The sequence below is a fragment of the Pleurodeles waltl genome, chromosome 4_2 (assembly GCF_031143425.1).
Source record: "Pleurodeles waltl isolate 20211129_DDA chromosome 4_2, aPleWal1.hap1.20221129, whole genome shotgun sequence".
NCBI classification, from domain to species: Eukaryota; Metazoa; Chordata; class Amphibia; order Caudata; family Salamandridae; genus Pleurodeles; species Pleurodeles waltl.
Genome location: NC_090443.1, coordinates 965149178 through 965164171, shown reverse-complemented (window position 1 = coordinate 965164171; position 14994 = coordinate 965149178). Strand labels below are relative to the sequence as shown.

The 14994-nt window shown below is 42.8% G+C and overlaps 1 protein-coding gene across 6 annotated transcripts in view; it reads left to right on the top strand.

The window, feature by feature from the left end:
• The window catches only part of ERI3 (ERI1 exoribonuclease family member 3), a 1277520-nt gene that overhangs the window by 110721 nt on the left and 1151805 nt on the right, over window positions 1-14994 (top strand). The window lies entirely within an intron of this gene.

Genomic DNA, 14994 nt, shown 5'->3' with positions numbered 1-14994 from the left:
ATTGTTGCTCCTTGCCACTCAGCAGCATTGAGATACTCAGGCCACTTTCCTGTCCTCCTTTCCTCCCTGCCCTCCACCCCACTTGCTCAGTCACACACCTATCCCTGTGTTTTATGTTTAATTTGTTTAAGTTTTTAGCTACAATCTTCTAACAGTCTACTCTTTTCTATAAAAGTGCTTGGTTAAAAAATAGACCCATATGTGCGCATGTTTGGTTATGCATGCATGTACATCATCATGCCTGAGCTATTTTCTTTTTTTTTTGTTTTGTTCAGCTGACGCTGTTCAACCGTTCAAATGTGGGACCTATACAAGCACACATTCGTAGTCTTCTATCATCATTACACCTGACCTAAGTTTTTTTAAATATTATAGTTTATGCCAGAAACACTCTGCTCTTATGTTTTCAAGTGTCAGAATGCTTCTTTGCAAGATACCAGTGAAGCTAAACAGTGTGTTAATATAGTAGGTGCAGTTAGTTTCAGTTAATATAATTTTGTGTGATATCTTTTATCAGACTTTGAATGTAGTCCTTCTTTCAAGGCAAATATTAAAATCCAGTTTGGCTGGTATTTGTGTGTCTAAATGAAATGGACAAGCAGTGACTCACACCTCCTCCACTACACCTCTGCTGGAACTTTTCCCTGAGTTTGGGATGTAAGGGTGAATAAATATGTGGACTAATATGCTTGCAGGTCCAAGCTGATTCTAATAGCCAGGGCGTAAGCCTCCTAAAATAAACTTGTATGCTGCTGTTGGATATTTGCCCTTGCTGCAGGGTCAGGGCACAATTTTGCCTTCCTTTTGCTAAACCTGTTTTTGCTGGTCATAGGGTTCTCTGTGCTTTACCCCTGCCAACCAGGGGTAAAGTGCTTGTACTCTCCTTTCTAAACATAAGCAAACTGGCATAAACCTAGTTGGCACACTTAATTTAGTCAAGTCCCTAGTATATGTTGCTCCATGGACCTACGGCCTGCATATTAAATACCACAAGTGGGCTGCAGCACTCATTGTGCCACCTAGTACAGTAGTACTGTAAAACATGTCTCCAGGCCTTCCCATGCAGTATGTGTGTGGAGTTTTAGACTGCCCTTTTGACCTGGCAAAATATACCTTTTACCAGGCCTAAACCTTCCTTTTTACTACGTATAGGTTATCCCTAAGGTAGGCCCCAGATGCCTATGGTGCAGAATGCATGGTCCTTAAAATGTAGCACATGTATATTTATTGTTTTACATGTTCTGGCAGTTAAAATAAAATCCAGTTGTTTTTCACCATGACAAAAGGCTAGCCCTCCCTCAGAAAAATATTGGGTTACATTATAACGACTGATAATGCTTAGCTTCAGTTTGATAGCAGCTAGAACCAAGAATCAAAGCCTCACGGGATCAGTAATTTAAATTCCAACTCAATTATGAAGTCTAATAATTTAATATTACTGTTTTGGAAATTATACTTTTAGAAAGTTGTCATTTACCTGCCTAAGCCAAATGTGTGTCTGTCTCTCTCTGGTGTCAAATGACTGGTGAATGGCTCCCCTGTGGTGATATGTGGATTGCTCCTAAACAGTGGACAAAAGACGTTGTTGTGGAGAGGTGTTTTTCCTTCCTTGAGCAGGATGGCCTGGGAGTTGTGCTTAGCCCCTTCCTGATCTTCAAAGGGCGGCTACCCTGTCACTGTCAGATGTAGCTCATACCTAGGCCTGCCTCCATTTATCTTGGTAGTCAGCTTAGCTCCAAACCCAGTAGGGGGAGACTGTCCCACAGTTGGTTTAGAGTGACCACAAGGGCGGGTTAGCCCATTATAGCCACACCTCTTGGTAGGTAAATGCAGCTCTGACCAGGGAAAGAAGGGTTCTGCCATGTTGGATTGAGGGAGAGAGGGGCACTGTGGGATAGTTACCAGGAAAATACACAGGAAGCACTGTAAAGGTGGGTTGGGTCACCCCCTGGAACCTTTACCTAATTGGTTAGAGTCTCGTCCGGAGTCCTCCCAGAGACAGACACTCACTCACTCACTCTGTGGCATCCCCAGTACTCTTCTCAAATCACTTGTGGACCTGGAAGAGAACAGACAACAACTTGACGTGCTGTCTGTGATCTGAGAAGTCTTGAAGACCAGACCTGTCTTCTACCCGGGACAAAGAAGTGGACTCCAAGGGTAGTAAGGCTGAGCCTATGTTAAAGCGACAGGGACACAAAAAGCGCCAAGAGGTCTTTTCGTGCCATTCCCTAAGAAATTAGTACAAGGCCTTGCTGCGGTCTCTCTCTGCGACCCGTGATTTTTCTGAGTGCAGGGCTAGAAAAATCAAATATTTTATGAGGCAAGCTATTTTTAGAACCTACTGCCCCTTCTGGTGGGTGGACAAAGGACAGGTGATCTGTTCAGTCAGAAATTGAATTAGCAATTAGGATGCATTTAAATCTTATTCGTGTCCCATTTGCTCTGTTTAGAGACAGAGGTCAAAAGCCAGTTTCTCTTCTTGCAGTGCAAATACTTTTCCTTGTGACTGCAGAGTTCAGGATTTTGTAAGGTGGACTGTCTGACCTGTGTGAAATGAAAGGCTGCTGGTACCTAACACACATTTACATAACTAAGTCAACTTAACAAACATTTCATAATATATTTCAGTAGCTGTGAAAGACAATTTTTTGTACTTCCGTGTTATGATAAATATGTTTTCTGAAACCCAATTTTCACAGATTATTGTTAATATACTATATTGTTTTATCAGTAAATCTGATAAAACAAGTAGGAAGGTGGAAGGTTTTTGGGCATTTCTTGGAAATTTACTGTCTGTAAATGACAGTGTGCTATCACATCATGCTTTAGTAATATACTTATTAAAATTGAGTGTATAAACATAAACTGAGAAACACCCCTGCCCTGATGGCAAAGCTGTTAGTAAACTATGAGGCAAGTCATGCATGGATCATGTGTACCCAATACGTGGGCTAAATGTATTATACTTGGAGCAAACATTTAGTGTATCTAATCAAACAGAGGATTTTTTTTTTTTTTTTTTACAGCAGATATGCTGAACTCGCATATGTAATGGTGCACTCATGTGAGAATGAAGAAAAAGGCGACAGTAAAATACTATATTTGCTTAGGATCACACAATTTGAGACCCATTTCCGGGTCAAGTACATTACAGTTAGGTCGACCAGATTATTCAGGTTACTCGAACTGAAGTTCTAGTAACATTTTTATGATTTTTTTTGAGGCCTGAAGTGTCTCTCCTGAGGTCCTGTGGGGCTTTAGATGTATTCCTCTCTGGTGGATTGGGGCTTAAAGGACTAAAGTCAGAGGGTGAAATCTTTGACCAGGAAAAACCTGGTTAGTGTATCTGACCTGCTGTCCTTCGTGGTCAGCATCAAACTGCGCCTAGGCACTTTATGCTTCTTGGCCCTATTTTTGCTTAAGCCTTTAAAAATGCATAACTCTTGTTTTTTTTATTAAGTCTTTGTCATTTTGGTGTATTGTTTTTAATTTAATTTTACTCAATTTTTCTAATTTGTTTTGGAATTTTGCTTGGTTTGCATTCTAACTTTATTTTTGTTTTAGTACTGCATAAATATTTTGCAAATTACCTTTAAGTCAAGCCTCACTGTGCTGTGCCAAGCTACCAGAGGGTTAAGCACAAGTTTTTTTTAATGACTTGGGATTTACCCTGATAAGGCTCATGATTATTATTTAAGATGGGTTCTCACCCCCCCTCAACTAATACCCATCTCTCTTACAACTGCTGATACTCTATCTTGGGATGGGCATCCAGGGGATCTTTGGACTGATACCCCCATGGGAATTACCTCCTAGATATGTTTTGCCCCTTAGCGGTGTAAAATTATTCATGTATCAGATGATAGAGGGCGCTATTTGCAAAATGTCTCCAATCTCTGCTTTTACCTATGTAGGCACATTGTTGCATTTCTGAAGTGGACTGTACTCTCAAACCCTCCCACTCTCAGGGTAAATACCCTAGTTTATGGCTGCAGTTTGCATTGTGCTCTGCAAGATGGGATCGTATGTAAGTTTTCTGTCCAATTAGGTTATTAATTTAGATCCAGTTGGCTAAAGGATCATCTAGCTGTTTCAAATGCTATAGTGCAGGTTCCTCATACAGATTTGGGTTTCTGGGTACTAAGACCTCTGTGGTAAGTATGGACTCCACCAGCATCATTGACACTTTGTGGCTGAGCAGTAAAGGCTTATCTTATTGATGGTTATGGGAAGGTTCCTACAGGATGCTATGTAACAAAGACACATTTTCAGTAAGGGGAATTACTTCCATTTGTGCCTTTTAAAGCATATTCAAATTACTTGAACAGTTAACACGACGTACTATAACAAAATCTAGAAGTCTCTAACATAAACTTCTCCAAAGATAAAGGAGCAAAGCAAGTGTTTAAACTAGATTAATTTAATTGAACCTTGGGAGGCTTGTAACAAAGTACATTTACAGTAACTTCTAGTATAGTTTTTTGCAAAGGGTTGTAAAGTGTTGGGTTTAAGGCTCTGTTTGCTAATTCAACTTCCCGTTCCCTTAGTCTTTAATGGACGTACGCTAACCTTTGTGGACTTGAGCACCGTGAATTGCAAAAGAACTGGTCCCGGTGCTGAGGCTAGATATTATGGGAGTTTGCATATATTCAATGGATGGTAAAATTGTGCAAGGCTTAGGAACCAGTCCTTCACCCCCACTAACGTACATGCTGCTGCAAGCTTGTGGTTAGGGGAATAACAGATAGACCGAAGAAATATGTACTTTTTATTATGTTAATTACCTTTTTTTGTATTTGTGTCCAGGTGATTCTGGTGTATCCGGAGTGTACGGATGTCTTCTTGTAGTTAGAGGTTTCCAGACTTCAAACTACCATGTATTTCTGTTTCTGTCAGCATTGACAATGTTTATAGGGCTTGCTTGCATTTGAGCCTTGACTGGAAAAAAAAAACATTAAAAATAATCTGCTGTGTGAAAAAAGATTGCTGGTTGTGCACAAGCTATCCATGAACTAAAGACTTTGGGGCCAGATGTACAAATGTTTTTTGTGGTCGCAAACGGCCCAATTTGCAGAATCGGCCATTTGTGACCACGAGAAAACTGTTTTCAATGTAGGAAAGGCTAATTGCAATTTGTGTTTGTGGCCCAAATCCGATTTGATAATTGGAAGAGTCATGTTTAGGGCTTCCCTTCCAGATAGAGAATCTCAGTGGTATAATTAGATAGATGGCGACCGAATTCTGGTTGCAAAACAGTAATACTTTACCACCAATTAAGCAAGCATTTGCAATGCTGTAGGTCTCGCATTTGCTTGAGTTAGAGCTATTAGCATTGTAAATTCATAACTGGACTTTTCTTGCCACATAATTTTGAGTTTTTCTGCCACATATTTCCAGTGGCCCTGCATTTAACTAAAGCACTTCAATTTACCTTCTTCCTCTATCTGCAGCCAAATGAAAACGTTGCCATTTAGCAATAAAAAACGTTATTAGAAATAAACGTTTGGCATTAGACTGTTTTGCTCAGAATAGCCCCTTGAGGGCACTGCAGTGAAAATAGCATTTGTAAGAAACATGGTCATATAACCATATAGTTAGGCCCTAAAGTACATAACCAAGTGAAAAGAAAATGCCAGAAAGTAATGCACTGTAACCATGTATTTAGCCCCTAGGGGGCATAGCCCATTACACATTTTTAAGGCTAGCAGGCCTACTGTGATGAAATAACAAACAAAGCCTTTAAAATACAAACTACTCACAGCTGTAAAACAAAAGTTACAACCATCAGTGTGCTTTAAAAGACACTGAATGGTGGGAGGGGCTATTATTTTGGGGTCACCACTAACCTAGTGTGGGGAACCAGAGATGTAGACGGAAAGCGCATATTGTGGTGAACGTTGTCCCATTGTCTTAGGACCACCACAGGTTGAGTTACAGGCAAAAATGTTTTGTAAAACTAATGCCCTGCAAAGCATTATGGGGTGAGTTTTCATGCCTGCGAATATTGTAGTATGTTTAGTGTAATGCTCGGAATAGCCCCTAGAGGACACCACAATAAAAATAGCACTTTTAAGGAACATGGCCATGTAACCATAAGTTAGCGCTAATAGCAGAAATTAATGCAGTGTAAGGGTATGTTTAGCCGCTATAGCACATAGCACCTTACATATCTTCTGAGCTAACAGGCCCACTGCACTGATATTATAAACAAGGCTCATAAAACACAAACTACTCCCAGCTGTAAAATAAAAGTTCCAGCCATAAGAAAGCTTAAACAGACACTGAATGGTATTACTATTATACTATTGTGTTGGGTTATTACGTTGTGGTCCCCACTAACCTATTGTGGGGACCCAGATATGATGTAGACAGAGCATGTTGTTGTGAACAATTTGGTGTGTTCCCATTGTCCTAGGACCACCACAGGCTTCGTTATGAGCAAACATGTTTTGTAAAAGTAATGGTTGCAAAGCATTAGGGGGCGAGTTTCCCAAGTGCAGTGAATGTTGTAGTGCCGGCTCTCCGGCTGTGTTAGGAGAGCCGCTTTGACGATTTCTATGTTTTTTACATAAAGTATTTATCAATTACAAGTGCTTTTGTGAAAGCTAGGAGAACCAAAAGAAATGACTCTGATTAGGCAACAGTGTGAAAAAAATGTGACCAGAGCTTCAGTACCGCCGATGAATTTCAAACTGTGAGAGCAATGGAGCACAAAGTGGAGAGACAAAAGAAAAAATTAGTTTGCCCACCCTGAAGTATATCAGCAATCGTGCAATAATCTATGTAACAGGGACAGTCTGCAAGGCGGTATCAAAACCGCCCTAAGGTGGGACAAACGTAAAGCATTTACCAGTGACATCAAGGGATTTTTAAAAGGCAAGCCAACGAACGAGTGAAAGTGATGGGCGTAGGTAAAAGCCCACAGAATACTTACAACAGGTCGAAAAGCACTTGCGCGCTTGACCTAAAAATTATGATAACCTATTTGCTAATAAGAGGGAGGGACCCATGGGCTGCATTTAAAAAAAAAATTTAAAAAAAAAAAAAAAAGTTTCGTTTATTAATAAACGAATACAGACATGGTCATCTGCTGACTCCAGCAGGCAACCATCCCTGTGATGGCTGCAATTGCCATTGGGTTGTAATTTGCAACCTACTTCATTAATATTCATGAGGTAGATAGATTTGCAGCCTACTAGGGACTACTATTAAAAAAATAAAAAAAAACATAAAACCTATACATTAGAAACTGTGATTTCCAAATTGCAACTAGTCAGGATAAGGGAGATACCTGCTCAGATAACCCCTGCTCACCCCCTTACTAGTTTGGCCCGAGCAGTCCGGCTTGTCTCAGAAGCAATGTGTAAAGCGCTTGCACATAACACACAGTAACACAGTGAAAACACTACAAAAGGACACCACACCAGTTTTAGGAAAATAGGCAATATTTATCTATTTAAAACAAGACCACATACGATAAAAATCCAACATACAGTAATAAATATATGAATTCCTCAAGATTTACTCAAAAATACAGTTCCTTGAAGTCAGTACTCCATCTGGGGCTATCACTGTGTCATGATCAACCAAACCAACAGTTCCGGCGGGCCGCAGTGTTGCAGGCCAGCTACGGTGTCGGGAAGACCGCAAACGGTACCTTGGATTTGTAGGGCGTTGCGCTCGGGAGAGCGGCGTCCCTGACATTGCGGTGTTGTTTCCAGAGTCGGTGCAGGAGTCGTCGGACCCTTGAAGTCACACCTGTTGCAGATTGAACTCTGGGATGATGAAGTCAGGAGCGCTGGTGTGTATGGCGTCTGGGCTGTGGTGCGAAGCGGGACAATGCGACGTGCGGTGCCCATAGGTCACGTTGCAGGCAGCGGCTCGGTTACGTGTCCAGCGGAGTCAGTGAGACCAGGACTGCGGTGTGAAGCGGGGCTGTGCAACGTGCGGTGTCCACAGGTCACTGTGCAGTCAGTGTTGTCATTATTGCGGAAGCGCTGTCATCAGTAGGCCCAAGCCAGCATTGCAGGACGGTGTTTCGTGATCCTTACGAGTGGGGTCAACAGGCCACGTTGTAGGCAGGGATGCCTGGTGACAACACCGGAGTCGATGGTGCTGGCGTTGCTGGACCGAGGCTGTGATGTGGGACGGGACGGTGCTTTGTGCTCCTCACGAGCGTTGTCCACAGGCCACGGTGCATGCAGCGGTGCCGCTGTCAGCAGGAGCGTCGTCGTCGGGGAGGCCCAGGCTGCGGTTTGAGCAGGTGATGCCAGAGTGCGGGTCCCACAGGTCGCGGTGTGACCAGCTGCTCACTGTAGTCATCTGATGACGGCGTCAGTGAGACCAGGGTTGCGGTGCGAAGCGGAGCAATGCGACTCCATGCGTCGTCGGCAGGTCACGTGCAGGCCAGTGGCGTTGTTGGTGGCGTCACAGTGGTTTCTCCTCTTGAACAGCACAAAACACATAAGTTTCCAGTGCTGCAGGTCGAGGAAACTGAAGTCTTTGGTGTCCCTGAGACTTCCAACAGGAGGCAAGCTCTCCTCCAAGCCCAGGACGCACAGCAAAGTTCACACTTTGCACTCTTTTCAGGCAGAAGCAACAACTGCTGGCCAGTCCAGCAAAGCAGCACAGCAAAGTGACTGTACTCCTCCTCCAGCTCTTCAGCTCTTCTCCTTGGCAGAGGTTCCTCTTGATTCCAGGAAGATTCTAAGTCTGGAGTTTTGGGTCTTTTTCTTATACCCCTTTCTGCCTTTTGAAGTTGGCAAACTTCAAAGCAAAGTCTCAAGTGTTTGCCAGATCCTTCCTTGTCCAGGCCAGGCCCCAGACACATACCAGGGGGTTGTAGACTGCATTGTGTGAGGGCAGGCACAGTCCTTTCAGTTGTGAACAACCACTCCTCCCTCCCCTCTAGCTCAGATGGCTCATCAGGATATGCAGGCTACACACCCACCCCCTTTTGTGTCACTGTCTTGAGAAGTGCAAAACAGCTGTCAAACTGACCAAGACAGACAATCCACAAACAGGCAGAGTCACAGAATGGTTTAAGCAAGAAAATGCCTACTTTTTAAAAGTGGCATTTTCAAACAGACAATTTAAAAAACAACTTCACTAAAAAAAAGTATTTTTAAATTGTGAGTTTAGAGACCCTAAACTCCACATTTGTATCTGCTCTCAAAGGGAATCTGTGCTTTAAGGATATTTAAAGGCAGCCCCCATGTTAACCTATTTGAGAGATAGGCCTTGCCCAGTGAAAACCGAATTTGGCAGTATTTCATTGTTAGGACATTTAAAACACACTAGTATATGTCCTACCTTAAACATGCACTGCACCCTGCCCCTGGGGCTACCTAGGGCCTACCTTACGGGTACCTGACCTGTAGTATAAGGGTAGGTTTAGGCTTGGCAAGTGGGTGCACTTGCCAAGTCGAATTGATAGTTTAAAATTGCACACACACACACACTGCAGTGGCAGGTTTGAGCCATGGTTACAGGGCTACTAATGTGGGTGGCACAATCAGTGCTGCAGGCCCACTAGTAGCATTTGATTTTCAGGCTCTGGGCACCTCAAGTGTACTTTACTAGGGACTTACCAGTAAATCAAATATGCCAATCATGGATAAACCAATCAACAGTACAATTTACACAGAGAGCATATGCACTTTAGCACTGTTTTAGCAGTCCTTAAGCCAACAAAAACTGGTCAGAAAAATTAGGAGGATGGAAGTAAAAAGACTGGAGATGCAAAAGGGCCAGATGCAACAATAGGCTTCTCGCAGTTAGGCAGTTATCACATTTGAGAAGGCATTCGAGGAAATAAAACGCATACGTTTCTCGCCAGAAACATTATACTTAAATCAATATGTTATTAGCTAAAAAAGCTTCAATGTAATTATTTTGCTACATTTACATTGCATTAAATACTGCCTCATAACACACACATCTATGTCCAGACCCTTTGGCTTTATCAATTATTGCGTCATGATGCAGGGAGTTGTTTAAAGAGATCAATTAAAAGTTATGGCAAACATGACCCTGCAACCTCTATTATCCAAGGCAAGAAGCTCTTCTACGCCTCGACTTTTGCTTCATTCCACCCTCTTCATCCCCCCACCCACATCCTGCTTGCGCTCCCGCAAGCGAGGGGTCAAGGGGAATGAAAGCGCTCTGATTCCGGTAGGTAGCAATTTTAATCTTTAATACTGGTGGACCAGAAAACCCTACTCTCAAACTGGATTGCACTGGCAGAGTGAGCAATGCCATGTACCTCCCTCACTGTGGGTGTACTCAGACACAAGTTTGAAAATCACACCCTCCAGTCTTGGGTATTACGGCATTCCCTGGCTTTGGGGTCAATCCTGGTGACAGTTCGCCCCAGTGAGTCAGACCCTCAGCCCAGGCTGAACTGTACTTCAGGGCATGCTGCTACTAAGGTTAGATTAACTGTCATAATATGATATTGCTTGTCATGTTTAATCTTTGGGCATCTTTCCCAAGCACAGCCCACTACTGACACAACATATCTCCACCCTATCCCGCTGTCGACCACTACACCAACAACTAACTTAGATGGATTAAAGGTGGCCGTGTCACAGCAGTCTGTAAGGGGGAGCCATGGAGCCTGGTAATAGCAACTTCATCATTGAGTTGGAACACTGCTGCCACTCACTTGCAGTTGCACCTACCTTCTGCTCCATTGTGTCCACTCGCATAAATTTGAGCAGCTAGGGACTAGTGAAACCTATGCTACTAGTGAAAAGACCCTACAGCTACGTGGACTGTCATGTGTTCTCCCGCTGATTCCCACACTTGGCCACTATTATCATTCGTGATTGCGTCTACAAACCTCATTGACTGCTCGTCAACCTATGACGTATTTCAGGCCGATGGGTGGATTCAGAAGAGTAAACGTGAAGGGATGCGAATGGCTGCCTGCCTCTCATCCTTCTTGGTGCAGATGCCCTCGGCAAGAATGAATTGGTATTGGGGGTACCACTCCCATGCACTGCCAAGATAGATGTCAACTTTATTATGTACCACTTACTTATTCTTAAAACTTGAGAAGCAGCAAAGAACGGCTAGCATGTTGTCCCTTCAATTACTCCTCCTTGCTCCTGAACTGTCAAATCAGCCTCACAAAAGAGAGCCATCCATACTACTGCAACCTGTTACTACACTATAACTCATGGTATATCATAAACAGTTACTGTCAGAGCACAAGGTGGCACCTTTAAGTGGTTGGTGTAAGGCTTTTGTATACTTGAGAAAAGGTCCATGGTTTTTGAGTTGACTTCGTGAGAGGAAATGACGAGATTCATTTTTTCATAATTTTTTCTATGATTCACTTTTTAATTTGTTTCATAAAACAATACGTATATTATACAAAGTGTAGTTACAGATTCTTCCAAACCTTTATTTTTTGTTGCGATAGTTCATTTTTAGGTCAAGCGTGCAAGCCCTTTGACATGTAAGTATTGTGGGCTTTTAACCACGCCCATCTCACGCCCACCACTTTAATTTGTTCCTGGGCTTGCCATTCAAAAATCACTTGATATGGTTGGTAAATGCTTTACGTTTGTCCCACCTTGAGGCTGTTTTTTGCCATGCCTTGCAGACTTCCTCTGTTAATGGATAATTGCACAATTGCCGATATACTTCAGTGTGGGTGAACTATTTTTTTTTCTTTTGTCTCTCCCCTTCGTGCTGCATGGCGCTCACAGCGCGAACAGGCACATCAGTGTGAACTCGATAAGCGGTATTGGAGAACCGGTCACATTGTTCACAGTTACCTAATCATTCATTTCTTGTGGCTCTCCCCTTGAAACACTTGAAATTGGTAAATGCTTTAAATAAAACAGAAATCCTCAAAGTGAAAATGGCTCTCCCGGCACAGCAGGAGAGCCAATGCTAAAATATTCACTGCTTTCAGGAAATTCGCCCTACAATGTTTTGCAGGGCATTACTTTTACAAAACATTTTTGCTCATAACTCAGCCTGTGGTGGTCCTAAGACAATGGGGCAACCTTCAAGACGTTCTTTCTGTTTACATTATCTCTGAGTCCCCACACTAGGTTAGTGGGAACTGCAAAATAATAACCCCTTCCACCATTCAGTGTCTTTTAAGCTTTCTCATGGCTACAACGTATGTTTTGCAGCTGGGATTAGTTTTGTTTTAAGGGCCTTGTTTGTAATATCATTGCAGTAGGCCTGCTAGCCCTGAAAATGCTCTATAGGGACTATGTATATGGTTACACTGCATTACTTTCTCCTGTTTTTTTCATGGTGTTATGCCCTCTAAGGCAGTGGTCTCCAAACAGTTTTATGCTGCCCCCCCCTAGTTGCAAAATAAAAATCATTGGGCCCCCCTCAGAATTTTTCACAATTATTTTATAAATGTGGAAATGTTTAAATATGTCTAGATGTATTTAAACACTGCAGTTAAGTACTGCTGCCTTTTTAAAAATGTAATAACATGTTTCTGCTTAAAACAAACAACTGTTTTGTGTAAAGCTTCTTTTGGCCAGAGCCTGCGCTCCCCCTGGGATCACATGAGGCCCTCCTCGGGGGGCCGCCCCCCATTTTGAAGACCCCTGCTCTAAGGGCGAACAATATGGTTACATGATCATGTTTCTTACAAATTATTTTTTGTCATGGTGCCCTCTAGGGGCTATTTTGAGCATTAAAGTCTAACGCCAAAAGTTTATTTCTGATAAAGGTTTATATGATAACTGTATATGTTTCAATAATCTCCTTATTACAAATATGACCGTGATTCAGGCCAACTTAACATCCTTATTACACTATCACTGTTTAGACATTCTTGATATGTTTGGGTGACCCTTCTAGTTTATTTCTCCTCTGTGGCTGTCTTGTGTCTTTTTTGGAGAATTGTGTTAGCCAGCCAGTAAGTCTGATGGTGGGGTGGTGAAAGTGGTATTCTATTAGAATTAGCATGGCAGATTTAAATTGGGATGCTAAATTGCAGCATTTTCATTTTTTGCTGCAGATAGAAGAATGCAAATGGAAGTGCTAGTTATATGCAGGGTCACTGGAATTATATGGCAGGAAAAGACACATTTCTGAGGCAAGGTTGACCAATTTATGTGGCAAGAAAAGTCCAGTTATGAATTTACAATGCCAATAGCTCTAACACAAGCAAATGCGAGACCTATTACTTTGCAGATGCTTATTTGGCAACTTGGATCCATTCCACTATTTGAGTCCTTTAGTTCACACTTGCCGTAGGGATTTTGATATGTGAATTTCTTCTGGCCAGTAAAACATTTCTTATGACAAGTCTATTTTCTCCCTCCAGGTATCTTTGTTTTTTTCTCTCTTTTCATGGAAAAATTTAATGGTTTGTAGTAAGATAAACCTAAAACTTTTTTTTATTTTTTTTTTAAACTAATTCTGAACTGAACCCATACTTCCTTCCCACAAATTACGACTTTTGCTCTTTTCATTGCCCTCCCAGTGAAATCAACCCCTTTCCCAGGTAGTCCTCTTCTTTCTTAGATATTGGCAAGTAAATAGCTAGCGTTTTGGCAGTTAGGTAATGGGATGTTATGGTCAGGTGAAATCCTGATGTGACATTGTAATAGGAATGAATTTGTTGGTGTTGGAGAGATTGAAAGATTGTTAGTTATATAGGAGTGAGAAGCGATGTGAGTGAATGAATGGTAAAACCGTTGCCTAAACATTTTGTAATGGCTTGTGGGATTTGAAGGAAAGGAATGTGGTTTTAGATTGGTTGCTTAGGTAACTGTGTGCCAACAGGTTTAAATGTTCACATCCAAGAGGATGCATCCTACATTGAATTGACGTAGTTTTCACATATACTGCCACCATCTGCTTAAACACATGGGAGAGAAGCTGTGTTATGGCTTTTGTGTTAGGGGTGCTTTTGCTCTCCGCCTGTGATGTGTTACGTATCAGCAGTTCTCTAGAATGTTGTAGGTCACCTTCCAACTGCATCACAGTTGTTGGTCTGCCTTTCGTCATATCTTCTCGGACGTACTCTGCCAGGTGCATGTAGACCAGGAGACATGGCTGTGTATGCCAGGCTATGCCTTGTTGGCAGTGAATTCCTCCGCAAGGACGTTGAACTCTACTTTGTAGAACTTGGCCTTCCGCCTCCTGTGCCCCCTCGCCCTTGTGGCGGATTCCTGCTCTGACGTTTTCTGCCTCACCCAGCCCCAGGCAGGGAAATGTAAGCGGAGCTCGAAAATACCACACCTAATATGCATAACCTAACAGGGCATAGCAGTGCACGTCACACAGCACACGGCAGCGTAGTGTCCTGCCCGCGCCTAAACCGGCCCCTTGATCTGCCCTACGTCCCGAACCATTACTCGTGAGTGAGGGTCAGACACGCGTAAGGGTCATGGAAGGTCCCTCGAGGGAGCGGTGCGGGTGATATCCGAGCACCTTCTGCCTCGATTCTGGCAGCACTTATTGCCCACTTACTTAACCTCTCTCTTAGCGAAGGCATTCTGCCAAGTGTTTGAAAACTACTGCCCCCACTCCGTTTCTCAAAACTCCTATTTCATTCTTGAGAATCTGGTTAAAACTATATTGCTTCTGTTACATCATCGCTCATTGCTAAATGCAGCTCAGTCTGAAATTTGAGCCAAGCGCAGCACTTTCACGGTTAGTTACAATCCTGGAATCTGTCTTAATGGCGGTGATCATAAAATGTGTGCCACGGTGTTAATTGATCATTCAGAGGCCTTCAGCGCTTTTGATGATGGCATCGATATTAGGTGCTTCCTGTCGTTGGCTTACTTGTCAATTGTAACGAATCCCTTGAAACTGGGAGTGGTGTGAACAAGCATTGGCAAAGCCATTAGTTTGGGCTTTAGTATAGTGAACGTTTTCTGAAGCCGCTGCAGAACCACTGCAGCCTGGGTAGGGGCAGGGCAAGCTGCTCACACACAGGTCAGCTGCAGTCCGGGCAGCAACAGTATATGTTGGCATCCCATGCAGGGCGTTTAT